This window comes from Triticum dicoccoides, chromosome 1B (assembly GCF_002162155.2).
Source record: "Triticum dicoccoides isolate Atlit2015 ecotype Zavitan chromosome 1B, WEW_v2.0, whole genome shotgun sequence".
Taxonomy (NCBI): Eukaryota; Viridiplantae; Streptophyta; class Magnoliopsida; order Poales; family Poaceae; genus Triticum; species Triticum dicoccoides.
The window spans coordinates 476,809,054-476,827,594 of NC_041381.1; the positions used below are offsets into that span (position 1 = coordinate 476,809,054).

The 18,541-nt window shown below is 47.3% G+C and overlaps 1 pseudogene; it reads left to right on the forward strand.

Annotated features, from left to right (window-relative positions):
* Positions 1–14,003: 14,003 nt before the first annotated feature.
* LOC119342528 lies at positions 14,004–16,162 on the forward strand (annotated as a pseudogene).
* Positions 16,163–18,541: the final 2,379 nt, after the last annotated feature.

Consider the following 18,541-nt stretch of genomic DNA (forward strand, 5'->3'; position numbering starts at 1 on the left):
ACTTGCCGTTGTAAGGAAAGAGTATGGTATCTTTGTTCTGATTTTTGATCAATGATCGTCGCAAGTTGTCCTCGGCCTCTTTGACGTTCTTTTCAACCAGAAATACATCTATGATATTTGTGTTAATGAACCCAATATCATAAATTTCTTGTTTTTTGCACTCGACGATCTTCAATCTGCATAATATATTGAGGATAATTAATTATAAATACATGCAATGAAAGAGCCGAGCTATATATAGAGACTTAATGACAGAAATAGTACTTACAGGTAGTAGCAAAAGACCATTAATTTATCGAGGGCCTTTTGATTGAAGAACGCGAAGAACTCATCAAATGGAACACACAACAGATCATTTGAAACGAGGTCGTGTTCCTCTTTAATGTTCAGATACAAACTGTTCGTCCCCTCAGACTCTCTGCAGGTTTTCATGTACCAACTATGGAATCTTCGCATCATTATTGTCAGAGATTTTTCATCTTTGACAAGAGGCTTCCCGTACTCGTATCTGTGTTCGTCCACCGCCATGAAATCAGGAAGTGCATCGTCAGGCAGGTAATCTTCAAGATTGCCATAACCGGCCACCGTCCCCGGAGCATTAGACACATTGAGCGGGGGGCACGATTGCTGTGCTTGTTCGTCGAGCTGGGCAATTTTTTTTCCCCTTTGCTCGTTCTTTTAACCTTTTATCACTGACAGTAGTTCCCGGCCGCTGGGCTTGGAGATATGTCTGTTCAGTAATGCGATCATAGTTGGTTCTCGGCAGAGACTTTGGTGGTTTCCTCAGGGCATCGATAGTGCGCTTTGCTTTCACCGGATCTACCTTCTCCTCCGGAGGTGGATGTCTCTTTGCTTTCACCCCTTCAAAGAAATCCTTCACGTGGGTCCGCACAATCGTATCGTTTTCCTCCTTGGACCTCTCGTACGGTAACTTCTCTAGAGGCTTGAGAGATGGACCGTATTTGTATTGCCTCCCACCTCTGGTTGTGCTGCTAGACGCCGGAGCAGACGGAGCGGCTGTGGCATCTGTCTTCTTTCGTGCTTGCTTACAAGGCGGAGGAGAAGGAGTACGACGCGCTGGAGCAGCCGGTGCGGCGGCGGGTCTCTTCCGCCCTTGCTGGCGATGCAGAGAAGGAGGAGGCTGCTGGCTGCTCGGGAGCGCCGGCACAGGTGGAGAAGGAGGAGGCTGCTGGCTGCTCGGGAGCGCCGACTCAGGCGGAGAAGGAGGCGGAGTGCCGCCACGCGCCGGAGAAGGAGGCGGAGTGCCGACATGCGTGCCCTGATCGTCACTCGCCGGAGGAGGAGGCGGTGGAGGAGGCGGAGTGCCCTGACTCGCCGGAGGAGGAGGAGGAGGAGGCGGAGGCGTCCAGTTCGGAAGGTTGATGAGCTCCTTCCGCCATAGGCATGGAGTCTTCAGAGCAGAACCCAGCCTAGTCTCCCCTTCACCGGTAGGGTGCTCAAGCGGGAGGTCCTCAAATCCCTCCGTTATTTCATCCACCATCACCTTAGCATATCCTTCTGGAATCGGTTGGCAGTGATAAGTTGTGCCGGGTCCACTAGGATAAACTTGGCCAACAGCCGCCTTGACCTTCAAATTCATCCATCGCGCCATAATGTGGCAATGTTGAGACTCCATGATACCATCCACGGGATAGCTGGCAAGAGCTGTCAAGATATGCTCCGGCTAAAGCAGCTCGGTGGAAGCCACACTGCTTCTCCGCTGAGATGGCGGGGTAGCTTCAAGGGAAGCTTCGGCAGGTCGTTTGCTGCGATCTACTGCTTCTCGTTCCTCTAGCCCCATTACCCTTTCGGGCAGCGCCTGCAATTGGTCCTGCTCTAGTTTCTTCCTCCTCTCGTGGGTTTTGTAACCCCCTACGTCCGGAAAACCAACCTTCCATGGAATGGAGCCTGGCGTGCTTCGTGTCCGTCCAGGGTGCTCAGGATTCCCAAGGGCCATTGTGAGCTTGTCCTTCTCCCTGTTTGGAAGGAACGTCCCTCGCTGCGCTGCATCGATATAGTGTCGAAGGTTCTTGACTGGTATTTGCAGTTGCTCGTTCGTCCACTGGCACTTCCCTGTTACAGGGTCCAAGGTTCCGCCAGCCCCGAAGAACCAAGTCCGGCAACGGTCTGGCCAGTACATTGTCTCTGGTTTGATCCCTTTTTCAAGCAGATCATGCTCAGCCTTGGACCACTTAGGCCAGGCTTTGAGGTAGCCACCTGACCCCGTGCGATGGTGAAGCTTCTTCTTCACAGCATTTTTCTTGTTTGTCGCCGACATCTTCTTACTCTTTTCCGATGTCTTATGGGCCACAAATGCGGGCAAGTGATCTTTGATCTTCTCATATTTGCCGATGAATTCTGGTGTCTTTTTTTTCGACAAACTGGTTCAGCTCTTTCCTCCACCTCCTCATTAGTGTTGCCATCTTCTTAAGAGCACAAGACTTGATTAATTGCTCTTTAACTGGCTTCTCCGGATCCTCCTCTGGCGGTAGGGTGAAATTTGCCTTCAGCTCAGTCCAAAGATCTTCTTTCTGCATATCATTGACATAAGACACCTCAGGGTCTTCCTCCTTAGGCTTATACCATTGCTGGATGCTAATCGGGATCTTGTCCCTAACAAGAACCCCGCACTGAGCAGAAAATGCCTTCCTTGTCTGGATGGGTTCAATCGGCTCGCTGTCGGGCGCGATTTCTATGATCTCAAACTTTTCATCCAAGCTCAATTTTTTCTTCGGGCCTCGTCTCCTTACCGAAGTTGTGCTCGATCCGGAGGGCTAGAAATTATAAGGAAGAAAGACGAGAGTAATTAATATGTGTACATATACAAAAACAATGGAAGCATCAATTAACTAGTCAGCACGGGCTTAACTAATATATATATACCTGGCCGGACTCGGTTCGGTCACCGGAGCAGTCAGCACGGTCTCCTTCTTGTACCTCCATTGTGTCACCGGAGCCATCATGAACATAGTCCTCTTATTGTACCGGCATTAATGGGCCGAAGCCATCATGAACATAGCCCTCTTCTTTACCCAGTTCTTCCAGCGAACCATCGGTGTCGAGGAGAAATGACGCAACTTCATCACTTCCATTTGCGATTATGTCCCCCAACATCGCTTCTGTTTCTTCGTCTCGGGAGTGCTCCGTAGTTTCTGCAAATATTTACAACATGTCAATTATTATTCAAACATGGTACAGATGGATATATATATATATATATATATATATTAGTGGCAAACGTAGAACTAGCTAGCTAATCACAATAAGGAATCATGTTAGTGGCCTCGACGCTGCTTCTCTAGGGTTTGGGGTCGCCTCGACACAACAACGCTTCAAGGGTTTGGGGTGGCCTCGACGACAACGCTCTTTTAACTTGGTAAATTTGGGTGGCCTCGAGAGAGTTAATTTGTCGGGTAGGGGCGCGGCGGGAGGGGGTAGGAGACCAACATTGTTTTCTCTCTAGGGTTTGGGTGGCCTCGAGAGTTTTGGTCGAGCGAGAGGGCCGAGGGGGGTGCTGCCGTTGTATAGGTTATCACGGTCGAGAGGGGGTATATATATCGACCGCCCCTCATGTCGAAGTTATCTCGAGGAGGTTATATCGACAACGACGCGACATACATATACATGGGAAAATAATGTTATCGGCGAGGGGGTATCGGTACCCCCCCCCTCGTGTTGAAGTTTCTTCTTTCTCCTCTATTCGGAAAATAATGTTATCGGGGAGGGGGTATCGGGCAGGGGCGGCGGCGTGGTGGCCGCGCAGGGGTCTGGGATGGGAGGGGCGCGGGAGCAGGCTGTGCTCATAGGGGGCGGCGGCGAGGGCGAAGGCGAGCAGCCTGACGGCGAAGAAGAAGAAAAGAGGAAGAAGGAAAGAAGGAAGAAGAAGAAGAAAAAGAAGAAAAAAAAAGAGGAGAAGAAGAAAGGAATAGAGGACAAGAAGAAAAAATAGAAATTTTTTCTATTTTTTCTTCTTCTCCTCTATTCCTTTCTTCTACTCCTCTTCTTTTTCTTCTTTTTTCTTCTTCTTATTTATTTCCCCTCTTCTTTTCCTCTCCTCTTCTTCTTTCTTTCCTCTTTCTTATTTTCTTCTTTCCTATCCATCTTTTTTTAAAATTGTAACTTTTGCATATATAAAACTTTTCTAAAATTATAACTTTCTATATATGAACAAAAAATCATTTTTAACATATATTATTTAGCAAATTCTAGCCACATACACATATACATATACACATACACATATACATATACATCACATACACATATATATTATAGCCACATACACATATACATCACATATGAACAAAATAATAAACTAATAAAAATAAAAAAAACATATAGCAACATATGAACAAAAACATATAGCCACATACATACACATACATTATATATATATATATGAAAAAAATAAACTAATAAAAAAACAGATGCAGGAGCGAGACGCCGGCGGGGCGGGGCAGGGGTGCAGGAGCAGGCAAGGCAGGGGCGCGAGGCAGGTTCTCACAAGGGGGTGGCGGGGCACGGTGGGCGGCGTCGGGGCGCGGGGAGCGGCACCGGCGTCGGGCAGATGGCGTCGAGGGCGGCGGCGACGGTGAGGTGGACCAGCCTGACTACGGCGTCGGAGGCGGCGGCGACGACGAGGTGGAGCAGCCTGACGGCGTCGGAGGCGGCGGCGACGACGAGGCAGAGCAGCGGCCGGGCGTCGCGTATCAGGCGGAGAAGAAAGGGATGGATTTTGGAGAAACTGCTAAGTACTAGTTATATATGAAGAGAATTGGTCCCGGTTCGTGAAACCAACCAGGACTAGTGCCCCCTTTAGTCCTAGTTGGTGCCACCAACCGGGACCAATGGGCCTCTTTTCATTAGCCCAAAGGGCGGGAAGCGGCAACCTTTGGTCCCGGTTGGTGGCACCAACCGGGACTAATGCCCCCCCTTTAGTCCCGGTTGGTGCCACCAACCAGGACCAAAGGCCCCTGTGTTGCCCGCCTCGGGGCCAAAGTTTAGTCCCACCTCGCTAGTTGAGAGGGGCGCGCAGTGGTTTATAAGCCCCACTGCCGCACCCCTCTCGAGCTCCTCTCCACCGCAGGCTTTCAGGCCTACTTGCTATAGCTTTGCCTGATGGGCCTTCTGGGCCTTCTGCGGGCCTGAATCCTGGCCCATAATAGGGTTTCATGTCGTATTCAGGCCGTGGTGGCCGAGTAGGAGGCATTTTTTTGTTTTTTTGTTTTCTTTACTTATTGTTGCTATTTTTATTTTATTTTCCAGTTTTTTTGTTTTGTTTTCTGCATTATTTATTTTCTTTTGTTTTTTGCTTTATTTTTTAATTGTTTTTTAGTTTTAGAAAAATTATAAACTTTCTGTTAGTGCCATTAGTTTTCAAATTTGAAAACACTTTTTTGTTTTTCGTTTTCTTTCTTGCTTTATTTGTTTTATTTTGTTTCTACTTACAACAAAATACTTATTGTTGTTTTTTTGTTTTGTTTTTTGCATTATTTATTTTCTTTTGTTTTTTGCTTTATTTTTTAATTCTTTTTGCTTTTAGTTTTAGGAAAATTATAAACTTTCTTTTAGTGCCATTAGTTTTCAAATTTGAAAACACTTTTTTTGTTTTTTTGTTTTTTTTCTTGCTTTATTTATTTTATTTTGTTTCTACTTACAATAAAATACTTATTGTTGCTATTTTTAATTATTACGAGGGCCGAACCATAAGACATTAAAGCATTTCAAATGAACTCTGAAAAAGTTAAAAGTTGGCATGGTATCATAAATTAACCCACATAGCATGTGCATGTACAAAACGGACAATGGTATCATACTCGTCAGTTACAAAGTTGGCATGGTATCATCATAATAGTTGCGGGAGAAAGTCTTCACTTTTTCTTCGCTTGTGTCATTTGCTTATTGCGCCGTAACCATGGATAATCTTCATCGTTTATCAGGATGCTGGGGTCAGCCTTGACTTTGAAGGGAGGAATTTCATGAAACTTTTCATAATCTTCACACATGTCTGTCTTGTCCTCCACTCCCACGGTGTCCCTTTTTCCTGAAAGAACTATGTGGCGCTTTGGCTCATCGTTTGATGTATTCGCTTCCTTATCTTTTCTCTTTCTCGGTCTGGTAGACATGTCCTTCACATAGATAACCTGTGCCACATCATTGGCTAGGACGAACGGTTCGTCAGTGTACCCAAGATTTTCAGATCCACTGTTGCCATTCCGTACTGTGGGTCTACCTGTACCTCGCCTCCTGACAGATTGACCCATTTGCACTTAAACAAAGGGACCTTAAAATCATGTCCGTAGTCAAGTTCCCATATGTCCACTATGTAACCATAATATGTGTCCTTTCCCCTCTCGGTTGTTGCATCAATGCGGACACCGCTGTTTTGGTTGGTGCTCTTTTGATCTTGGTCAATCGTGTAAAATTTATTCCCGTTTATATCGTATCCTTTCCAAATCAATACAGTCAAAGATGGTCCCCTGGACAACAAGTACAGCTCATCACAAACAGTGTTGTCACCTCTGATACGTGCTTCCAACCAACTGCTCAAAGTCCTGATGTGTTCACATGTAATCCAGTCGTCGCACTGCTCCGGGTGTTTGAAGCGCAGACTGTTCTTGTGTTCATCGACATACGGGGTCACCAAGGTAGAGTTCTGTAGAACTGTGTAGTGTGCTTGAGACCAAGAATATTTGTCCCTGCATATTATTGAGTCCCTTACAAGCGTGCCTTTTCTAGTCAGTCTCCCCTCATACCGCGATTTAGGGAGACCTATCTTCTTAAGGCCAGGAATGAAGTCAACACAAAACCCGATGACATCCTCTGTTTGATGGCCCATGGAGATGCTTCCTTCTGGACTAGCACGGTTACGGACATATTTCTTTAGGACTCCCATGAACCTCTCAAAGGGGTACATATTGTGTAGAAATACGGGGCCTAGAATGACAATCTCGTCAACTAGATGAACTCGGACGTGTGTCATGATATTGAAGAAGGATGGTGGGAACACCAGCTCGAAACTGACAAGACATTGCACCACATCACTCCTTAGCCTTGGTATGATTTCTGGATCGATCACCTTCTGAGAGATTGCATTGAGGAATGCACATAGCTTCACAATGGCTAATCGGACGTTTTCCGGTAGAAGCCCCCTCAATGCAACCAGAAGCAGTTGCGTCATAATCACGTGGCAGTCATGAGACTTTAGGTTCTGAAACTTTTTCTCTGCCATATTTATTATTCCTTTTATATTCGACGAGAAGCCAGTCGAGACCTTCATACTAAGCAGGCATTCAAAGAAGATTTCATTCTCTTCTTTGGTAAGAGCATAGCTGGCAGGACCTTCATACTGCTTTGGAGGCATGCCGTCTTTTTCGTGCAAACGTTGTAGGTCCTCCCGTGCCTCAGCTGTATCTTTTGTCTTCCCATACACGCCCAAGAAGCCTAGTAGGTTCACGCAAAGGTTCTTCGTCACGTGCATCACGTCGATCGAAGAGCGGACCTCTAGGTCTTTCCAGTAGGGTAGGTCCCAAAATATAGATTTCTTCTTCCACATGGGTGCGTGTCCCCCAGCGTCACTCGGAACAGCTAGTCTGTCGGGACCCTTTCCAAAGATTACGTGTAAATCATTGACCATAGCAAGTACGTGATCACCGGTACGCATGGCGGGCTTCTTCCGGTGATCTGCCTCGCCTTTGAAATGCTTGCCTTTCTTTCGACATTGATGGTTGGTCGGAAGAAATCGATGATGGCCCAGGTACACATTCTTCCTGCAGCTTGCCAGGTATATACTATCGGTGTCACGTAAACAGTGCGTGCATGCGTGGTATCCCTTGTTTGTCTGTCCGGAAAGGTTACTGAGAGCGGGCCAATCGTTGATGGTCATGAACAGCAACGCCTTTAGGTTAAATTCCTCCTGTTTGTGCTCATCCCACGTACGTACATCGTTTCCATTCCACAACTGTAAAAGTTCTTCAACTAATGGCCTTAGGTACACATCAATGTCGTTGCCGGGTTGCTTAGGGCCTTGGATGAGAATTGGCATCATAATGAACTTCCGCTTCATGCACATCCAAGGAGGAAGGTTATACATACATAGAGTCACGGGCCAGGTGCTGTGATTGCTGCTCTGCTCCCCGAAAGGATTAATGCCATCCGCGCTTAAAGCAAACCATACGTTCCTTGGGTCACTTGCAAACTCATCCCAGTACTTTCTCTTGATTTTTCTCCACTGCGACCCGTCAGCGGGTGCTCTCAACTTCCCGTCTTTCTTACGGTCCTCACTGTGCCATCGCATCAACTTGGCATGCTCTCCATTTCTGAACAGACGTTTCAACCGTGGTATTATAGGAGCATACCACATCACCTTCGCAGGAACCCTCTTCCTGGGGGGCTCACCATCAACATCACCAGGGTCATCTCGTCTGATCTTATACCGTAATGCACTGCATACCGGGCATGCGTTCAGATCCTTGTACGCACCGTGGAAGAGGATGCAGTCATTAGGGTATGCATGTATCTTCTGCACCTCCAATCCTAGAGGGCATACGACCTTCTTTGCTGCGTATGTACTGTCGGGCAATTCGTTATCCTTTGGAAGCTTCTTCTTCAATATTTTCAGTAGCTTCTCAAATCCTTTGTCAGGCATAGCATTCTCTGCCTTCCACTGCAGCAATTCCAGTACGGTACCGAGCTTTGTGTTGCCATCTTCGCAATTGGGGTACAACCCTTTTTTGTGGTCCTCTAACATGCGATCAAACTTCAGCTTCTCCTTTTGACTTTCGCATTGCGTCCTTGCATCGACAATGACCCGGCGGAGATCATCATCATCGGGCACATCGTCTGGTTCCTCTTGATCTTCAGCAGCTTCGCCCGTTGCAGCATCATCATGCACATCGTCTGGTTCCTCTTGATGTTCAGTAGCATCACCGTATTCAGGGGGCACATAGTTGTCATCGTACTCTTCTTCTTCGCCGTCTTCCATCATAACCCCTATTTCTCCGTGCCTCGTCCAAACATTATAGTGTGGCATGAAACCCTTGTAAAGTAGGTGGGTGTGGAGGATTTTCCGGTCAGAGTAAGACTTCGTATTCCCACATATAGGGCATGGACAACACATAAAACCATTCTGCTTGTTTGCCTCAGCCACTTCGAGAAAACCATGCACGCCCTTAATGTACTTGGAGGTGTGTCTTGAATCGTACATCCATTGCCGGTTCATCTGCGTGCATTATATATAATTAAGTGTGTCAAAAATCATTACAGAACATCATGGATAGATAATTAAGTGACCAAATTAATAGAAGTTCATCATCACATTAAAACCAAAGTACATACATAGTTCTCATCTAACAACATAAAGCTCTACAGAGCATCTAAATTAATTAAACCATACACTGAAACTATGTAAAACATTTCAATGCAAAAACAAATGCGATCATAATCGCAACCAATGTAACAACTGATCCAACGGCATAATGATACCAAGCCTCGGTATGAATGGCATATTTTCTAATCTTTCTAATCTTCAAGTGCATTGCATCCATCTTGATCTTGTGATCATCGACGACATCCGCAACATGAAACTTCAATATCATCTTCTCCTCCTCAATTTTTCTAATTTTTTCCTTCAACAAATTGTTTCTTCTTCAACTAAATTTAACCTCTCGACAATTGGGTCGGTTGGAATTTCCGGTTCAACAACCTCCTAGATAAATAAAATCTATGTCACGTTGGTCGGTATAATTGTCATAAACAATAAATGAACCAATAGTTATGAAAAGATAATATATACCACATCCGAATCATAGACAGGACGAGGGCCGACGGGGGCGGATACCAAAACCATCGCACTATATAAGATGCAATAATAAAAGTAAGAAAATTATACAAGTATCTATATAAACATACAAGTAAGAATATATTTTTTTCCTTTTAGAAAGAAGATAAGAACAAGAGGCTCACCACGGTGGTGCCGGCGACGAGATCGGCGCGGGCGATCGACGGCGGTGAAGACGGGGACGGGACGTGACGGACCGCTAAACCTAGACAAATATTGAGGAAAATGGAGCTTGGAGGTCGAGCTTGGAGAGGAGAAAGCTTAAGTAGTGTGGCTCGGGCATTCCATCGAACACCTCGTGTGCATAGGAGATGAGCTAGAGCACCACAAAGCTCTCCCCTCGCCGGCCACGAAAAACAGAGCACTGGGAGTGCTCTGTTTGCGGGCGAGGGGTATATATAGGCAACTAATTGGTCTCGGTTCGTGCCACGAACCGGGACTAAAGGGCAGCCTTTGGTCCCGGTTCATGCCTCCAACCGGGACCAATAGTGGTGGGCCAGGAGCGAGGCCCATTGGTCCCGGTTCGTCCCACCAACCGGGACCAATAGGTCCAGTCGAACCGGGACCAATGGCCCACGTGGCCCAGCCGGCCCCCGAGGCTCACGAACCGGGTCCAATGCCCCCATTGGTCCCGGTTCTGGATTGAACCGGGACTAATGGGCTGACCCGGCCTGGACCATTGCCCCCTTTTCTACTAGTGCTAGAAAGTGATTCAAAATAATGGTCGGGTAATGATGTAATGTCGCACTACCAAAATTGTTAGCGGATTGGACTCATGAAATATTATACTCTCTATGGAGGTTTGTAGAACTTGTTTTGCAGAGCCGGGCATGATTCTTGTGTTCGAGATCGACTTTGAAGTATTCGGAGAAGGAACCCGCCTTGCAATGCCGAAGATAATCTGCGCGCCGGACTCATCGTCATTGAAGCCTGGTTCAGGGGCTATCGAGGGAGTCCTGGACTAAGAGGTCCTCGGACAGCCGAACTATATACATTGGCCGGACTGTTGGACTATGAAGATACAAGATAGAAGACTTCATCGCGTGTCCGGATGGGACTCTCCTTTGTGTGGAAGGCAAGCTTGGCGATTCGGATATGTAGGTTCCTTTCTCTGTAACTGACTTTGTACAACCTTAGCCCCCCCTCCCGGTGTCTATATAAACCGGAGGGTTTGGACTTCTAGGGTTTAGCCACAACAATCATAACCTCATAGGCTAGACTTCTAGGGTTTAGCCATTACGATCTCGTAGTAGATCAACTCTTCTAATACTCATATTCATCAAGATCAATCAAGCAGGAAGTAGGGTATTAACTCCATAAAGAGGGCCAGAACCAGGGTAAACATTGTGTTCCCTGCCTCCTGTTACCATTAGCCTTAGACACACAGTTTGGGACCCCCTACCCGAGATCCGCCGGTTACACCGACAACCACTGCATGCGAAGATTTAGACTAGGTTAAAACATGGCACATCTGCTTTTGGTTAATTGAAATGTGTCGAAAATGTAATGTATTTGGTTGGGTTTAAAGGAAAATCGTCTGGTTTGCATGAGCATCGTCCGATTTGTTCAAATCGCATTTAAAATATTTCCAGACGTTTGATGGATAGGGTTGGATGGTCGGCTCTTGTATCACTGTTCGCGAATGCGTCCGTGAATGAATATTGTGTCAGTTTTAGGGGTCCACATTGGAGATGCCCCAAATCTGTTAATGACATTGACAATTGCGATATACACGTCGAATTAACTAGTTGAAGTTCCTCAGCTTGCCAAAGGAGTGAATGCACTATGGTTAACACAATGATCTTGCGCCCTCCGCCAAAAATCTTCCCTCAAAGCCCACTTCCCTTCTTGAGCAATGGCCGGCAATGCAAGAGTGGCAGAGCATAGGTCTCAGTGCACGAAAAATACGGGTGTCGCTGCCGAACCTTCTGAGGTGCAGACTCTCACCAAGCAGGAAACACTCGATGACAATGGCTCGATGGCCGCCCAAATCCGGCCTTGATCGTGAGGCAAGGGTGCCCTATGATGCAGAAGGAGGAGCCTGCCCATCAATCCTACGGTAGATGAGGGACTTGACGGCAAGCGTTAGTGTGGAATCTTGGATGCGGGGGTCATAGCCCTAGAAGGTGGGTTTCACAGGCGGCTCTCTAGCGGCCCCTTTGGCAACAGTATTCGGTACCCCCATGACTACGCAAATGGTGCAGAGGGGTGGGGAGGAAGGGGCAACGGCGGGTGACCCTGGCGAGGCTGCTGTCGGCGGTGGCAGCCGGACACTAATCCATATCTGGAGCTCTAGATTCACCGTGGTGAGCCTCTCTTTCGGGTGTGCTCGACGGCAGGGTTCTACAACAAGGTGCGTGGGAGGTATCGACAGAAAGCTCAGTGATTTGACATCGATGGTGCTAATGCTTACTGGTGTCATTTCCCCCTTCGACGCATCGTGGAGGTTCTCCTACCTCCCCAAGTTAACGCTTTGGTGAAAACCATGGTCGACACTGGCGGACTCTGCTGCAACCACGTGTTAGTGTCGTAATCCTTTTGGGCGTGTTGTTGGTATTTGCATGTCTTCTCCGGCCATGGCAGCGTTCTTAGGTTGGCTTGGATTGTCTCTTGAGGCTTTTTCAAGCCTGACGTTGGGTGCTTTCGTTTGCCTCCTCTCATACACACGTGACGGTGTCATTAAGTCACTGGTCCTCTTATTTTTACAATGTCGACTCTCCTCAACCCGAAGCGAGAGGGCAAGGACTTGGTGGCAAATCCAGAAGTTGCGAGGTCGTGTGTCATTAGACGGTAGAGGCTCTTTATGGGAAGTTCTACACTCCCATGATTTTGCTTGGTGAATAGTGGATCCAATCCAACCGTGGTGCTTTGTTGGTGTTTTTATATCTTGTACTTAGCTTGAAAAACGATCTTATATTATGGGACGAAGGGAGTTCAGATACTACCTGGCCTCTTCCCAAAATAAGTTGTACTTGACTTTTAATGGTATGCCTCACGTTACTTTGACTATTATTTTACCATAATTGTATTTGTACATAATCTGTATAAACACGTATGAATAACTTAGTTTACAAGATAAATACGATGATATGGTCTATACAAGTTCAATTCATGTACTAGTGTATCAAAAATCATGCAAAGTCAAATATGCCTAAAAAGAGTATCTTTGATCAGCTTGGTAAGAGGTTTATTTAACACCTTGTATCGTTTGACCGTGCGACGTTATCTATGAAGCGGGTGCAAGTGAACGCAACCGAAGCGAACTGAACAAGGTGTGATGAGGTGCTCGACCTTGGTGTACGTAGCCGGCCAGCGTGCGGCGGCGTGTGGATATCGTTTTTCTCTCCTTCCTGGCGGCTGGAATCCTAGCCGCCGCTAGGAGAGGCCATCTTTCAGCGCCGTTCTCCGGCGGCTCCCCATCGCCGGCGAGGCCATCGGTCCTATGGTTGGGGATGAATTTGGAAATCAGTCTATTCAAGTAAGGATGGCGTGGCGGCGGCTGCATCCTCGTGGTGGACCTGTGTCTTCGGGCTCCGCCGTTGCAACGGTGTTTGCTCCAGTGTCGGCATGGAGCTTCGAAGGTAGTCCAGGAGCGGATGCAGATTGTGGTCTGCATCACGACATCTGGAAGACGAAACGTGTGCTGGATTTGTGGTTCGTGGATGGCAGGTATGGTTTCCTCCTTCGGCGTCTTAGTCGTGATGGGGTGCCAGATCTGGAGTTCGATGGTGTGTCCGGCGTGTGCCCCGGTCTGATTCGTACAACGTCAATGCATGGCTTCACTTTTGGCGAGCCACTCTGATTCGTACAACGTCAATGCATGGCTTCACTTTTGGCGAGCCACCTTAGAGGTCCGCAAAGCTGCATATCAGCGATGGAGGCGCGTCGAGCTCGGGTGAGGAGGTGCTCCGTCATTCTTTTCTTCGGTGACTGCCGTGGTGGTGCCGGATGCAGGTGACGGGTGTTGGTGTCAAGCTCAGAGATGTTATGTTATCTTTTTCAGTTTTGTCATGTCGGTTTTTACGTGACTTGTACTTTGTTCTTTATGATATGAATGAGAGAGACACGTATTAAGATAGAAAAAGAAAACATTCTTTATACTCACTGCTGCTTCGTCCTCCCGCTCCATATAAAACTCGAGCGAGCAACGCCGCACATTCCCTGGCGCGACACACACTGCAAGCGCTCCCGCTTCCTTCCGTCATCCGATTGACACGCTGCACCAGCCAAAAAGCCACTGACCTCACAGCCTCGCTTCGCCCGCCATGGCCGCTGCCACGGTGCGGTCGACGTTGCCCCCCTGCCTCCTCCTCCTCCTGTCCACGGCGCTCGCCTCTGCCGCCACCGCGCCGCGGCTCGTGCTCCTGGCGCCGTCCGGCTCGCACACGCCGTGCCTGGACAACCCGCCCAACCTGACGGCCGCGGGCGACGAGGCGGGCGAGCTCGTCCGCGACCTCGGCGGCCTCCAGGCCTACGTCACCGGATCCCGCAGCTCCCCGCGCGCCATCGTCCTCGCCTCCGACTACTTCGGTCAGTGCTCAGAATCACCGAGACCACTTAATTAGCTACCGGAAGGAACGTCTCTGTTTCTACATTGACAACCCGTCCAGTGTACGTGACGTGACTGACTCCATTAATGAATCTTCTTTTCTGCAGGCTTCCAAGCGCCAAAACTCAGGTATGTGCGTACCTGCCATTGTTTGAATGACTTTAAAAAAGAACAATTTCTGCTTCAAATTGTTTCTCTACAAATTTGTTTTGTTCCATCCTGCCTGCATTTTTGAGTCTCATTCCACTTGTCTGAGGTGAATGAAGTTAACGACATGTATAACTTGTGTACCCAAGGAAAATCGCGGACCAGGTTGCAGATGATGGATACTTGGTCGTGGTTCCTGATTTGTTGCACGGGACCCTTTCAGGGATGAGGCCAAGATTTCATTTCAAGATTGGCTGAAAACTCACTCTCCGGTTCGTTCATTTTCTTTTCTTATCCTGTTTGTTGTATTGTTTGTAATAGTTGGTCTGTATGACTATAACGGATGCCATACTATTGAAACTCTATCGCTCTCTCTAAGACTATAATGGATAGGCAGACCACTAGCCATCGGTTTCGCAAGTACATTTTGGAAAAAGGGTGAACTTCTCACTCCGGCACATTACATCAAAAAATTCAGTATCCTACGAATGGTATCCAGCAGACTAAATTGTTTTTTTGGTTGCGGGAACACTATATTGTATTTCGATGAAAATCACGCTTAATCATATGAAATGCTGCAGTTTTTCCATCTGAATGTTTCAGTCTCAGGATAGGATACATAACAGTACTTGTTTCTATCTTGTTCGTTCCCGTTACAGGTAGAGGCAGCTGAAAAGACTAAAGTGCTTATTACTGCTCTGAAGAAGCAAGGGGCGTCTGAAGTTGGCGTTGGAGGTTATTGCTGGGGTGGTGAGTTAACTTACTTCAACCACATGAACACCAAGAATTCACTGTTTTAATTTTTACTAGTAGCATTCTTCAACTAACCACTCCATTTGTCTCTTTCTTAACAGCAAAGGTAGCCGTGGAGCTATCAAAGTCTGAAGAAATTCAAGTGATTGTCATCTCGCACCCTTCACTAGTGACTGTCGATGACATGAAGGGTGCTTGTCTTATTTCCATCTCACTTAATTAGGCTTTCCCTGCTGATTCTTCCTCGTGTATGATAAAAATTCACATTCACAAGAAGAATGCGCTGCATATCCTTTTCTCTAACTCGGTAACTCCGTTTTGCATGCTCAGAGGTCAAGCATCCCATTGAGATTCTTGGAGGAGAGCTTGATCAAGCTTCTCCACCGCCGATAGTGCACCAGTTTGAACAGACCTTGGATCAGAACAACAAGGTACATTCCTCCTAGTAGCTTCATTTCATACTTCATGAAGATTGACTACTAAACTTTAATGTGCCATTTTACAGATTGACCACTTTGTGAAGATCTTCCCGGGCGTAGCCCACGGCTTCGCTTGCAGATACAACGCCAGCGACGCGTTCGCCGTCAAAACCGCCGAAGAGGCTCGTGCAGACATGCTCAGCTGGTTCGACAAGTATCTGAAGAAGCACCAAGAGTTTTCGCTCCACGAATCTTAGAAACTCGATCGCTCCAAGCTGTTTGGAACAAGTCGCCCTTGTAGTTTTGAAAATCAGTGCCTTTTCATTAGTTAAGAAGTATAGAATTAAGGAGCTCTTGCCTTTCTGAATAAATTGCACATCAGTGCTGAACTTGTTAAGCTTAGCTTGGTCGTGTATGCAACGCAATAATAAAATAGCTCCTCCAGTTTGATTCAGCTGTACTTTCCTTTTGTTCTTCTCTGCATGGGAAATTTGAGTATTTGCCTAGCATATTTATGTGCAGATTTTTTTTTGCGGGGTTAAAAGGATTTCATTGCTCAACTGTTGGAATATTCATTCCTACATTGCAGAGGAACGTCTGCAGGTCCAGAGCGCAACCAAACTGCAGTTCGGCCCTCCGACCGTCCGAAAACAGCAAGTGTGTGGCTAACAACGTTCTGATTCCTACTTACATGAGCAATAGAGATATCCCTTTCACCAAAGAGCCTCTTAATATCCTGAACTATCATTCTATGTGGCGATCTGTCAAGGGTAGGCGACTTGATCAACTTCATCGCATCCATGCAGTCCATCTCGATGTCTATCGGGCGAGTAGACCATTGTAGAGCAAGGCTTAATCCCTCCTGACATGCCAACAACTCAGCCTGGAGCGGTCCAGAACAATGCAAGATAGAACGACAAGCGGAGAAGATAATGTTGCCCTCACTATCACGTAAGATCATACCGGCTCCTGCTAATCCACCATCGGTATCAACGAACGACCCATCAACATTGAGCTTCACGCGACCGGCCGGCGGGGCAGACCACTGGACTGTGGCTGCATGTTGCGTTGCTGTATTTATCATTGTAGAACTATACCCAATCGGCGGCAGCACCATCTTCCCTTTGATGATGTCAGTGGTTAGAAAATGGCTGATGCATCGAAGAGATTCAGCATAGCTAATTAGAAATCTGCAGGAAGCTTCAATTGGAGGTGGTAGCTTATGATATACTATTTCATTACGTACATACCAACTCCTCCACAGCACCATCAACACATGCATGCGATCATCTTCATTTAGCTCGTACAGAAGATCAAAAAGCCACTCAGGGCTTGTATTCCTCACTGAAGCTAAGTCCGGCAATAACCATTTTTCCTGCATGGCGTTCCACAAAGCAACAGCCAATGGGCATCTACAGAATGTGTGGAATGTGTCCTCCGGTTCCATCGCACACAGCGGACAAATGTTAGACACCTCAAGTTTCCGTGATTTTTTATTCACCCAAGTAGCCAGTGAATTTGTGACCAAACGCCATGCAAAGATACGCATCTTTGGTGGAGCAGGGCACCTCCATATAAGTGCCCAGATGGCACGTCGCCTGTCCGGTGCCCTACTCGATGCGACTGTAGTCTGACGGTGAATCTCGTCATATGATAGACGATAAGCACTCCGAACTGTGAATGATCCAGAACGCTCAGGCGCCCAAGCGATAATATCTTTGTCCAACGTGGCACCACCTTGATCTTCATAATTTCCATGACATCTACCGACATCAAATGTTGATTAAGTAGTTGCACGTTCCAATTTCCTCGGTCGTCCAGAAGCTCGCTAACACGCCGAAGATGGCAGTGCCCCTGGGGTGATATTGGCAACCTCGCAAGTGGATGTGGTATCCACTGGGCACGCCAAATACGTACAGAAGCACCATCACCAATGCGCCAAATTAGACCTTTCTTGAGAAGCTCAAGACCATGGACAATAAACTGCCACGTCTGGGATGAGTTGCCCGAAAAGACTGTATCTTCCAGACGTCCCGCCGGGTAATATCTTGCTTTCAGCACCCGCGCACATAAATTGTCAGGGTAAGCAATAAGACGTCAAGCCTGTCTAGCCAGAAGTGCCTGATTGAAGAGTTTGAAATCACGGAACCCCATGCCGCCTTGTACTTTCGGTTTAATCAATGTATCCCATGCACGCCAATGTGTCTTCCTCTTCCCCTCCTTGGCACCCCACCAAAAATTGCGTACCATACGAGTAAGGTCATCACAAACACTCCGGGGCAAACGGAAAACCCCCATGATATATGTAGGTAGGGACTGCGCAACCGCCTTAATGAGAATTTCTTTGCCCCCTTGTGATGCCGCTTCTCCCCACTATAAGATCCACTTAGTAAGTTGCTCTTGTAGATTTTGAAACTTGCCCTTCGACATTCTACCAGATGGTGTGGGGAGACCGAGATACTTATCGTCGAATCCCACCGTCTGAACCTGCAAGGTATGCGCAAACCTCCTGCTTGTCGTTGTCACCACAACATGGGCCAAATAAAATAGACCATTTCGCCGGGTTAATGAATTGTCCGGTGGTGCGCTCATAAATAGCTAGTGCATCTCTAACCTGGATAGCTTCTCCCCGAGTAGCACTGTCAGGACCCCGACTCAATGCCACATAGATCTAGCATGTAACACTTCATATCACTTTGCGGCCTCACGCACGGTATTCCCACGGGTGTCGCCTTACCTTTACCCGGGACCGTTTGCGTCTTTTGGCACACGTATATGACAGTGTCGCTAGCATCCATATGATAAGGAGCCCGGGCTGACATGGCTAGTCGTAAA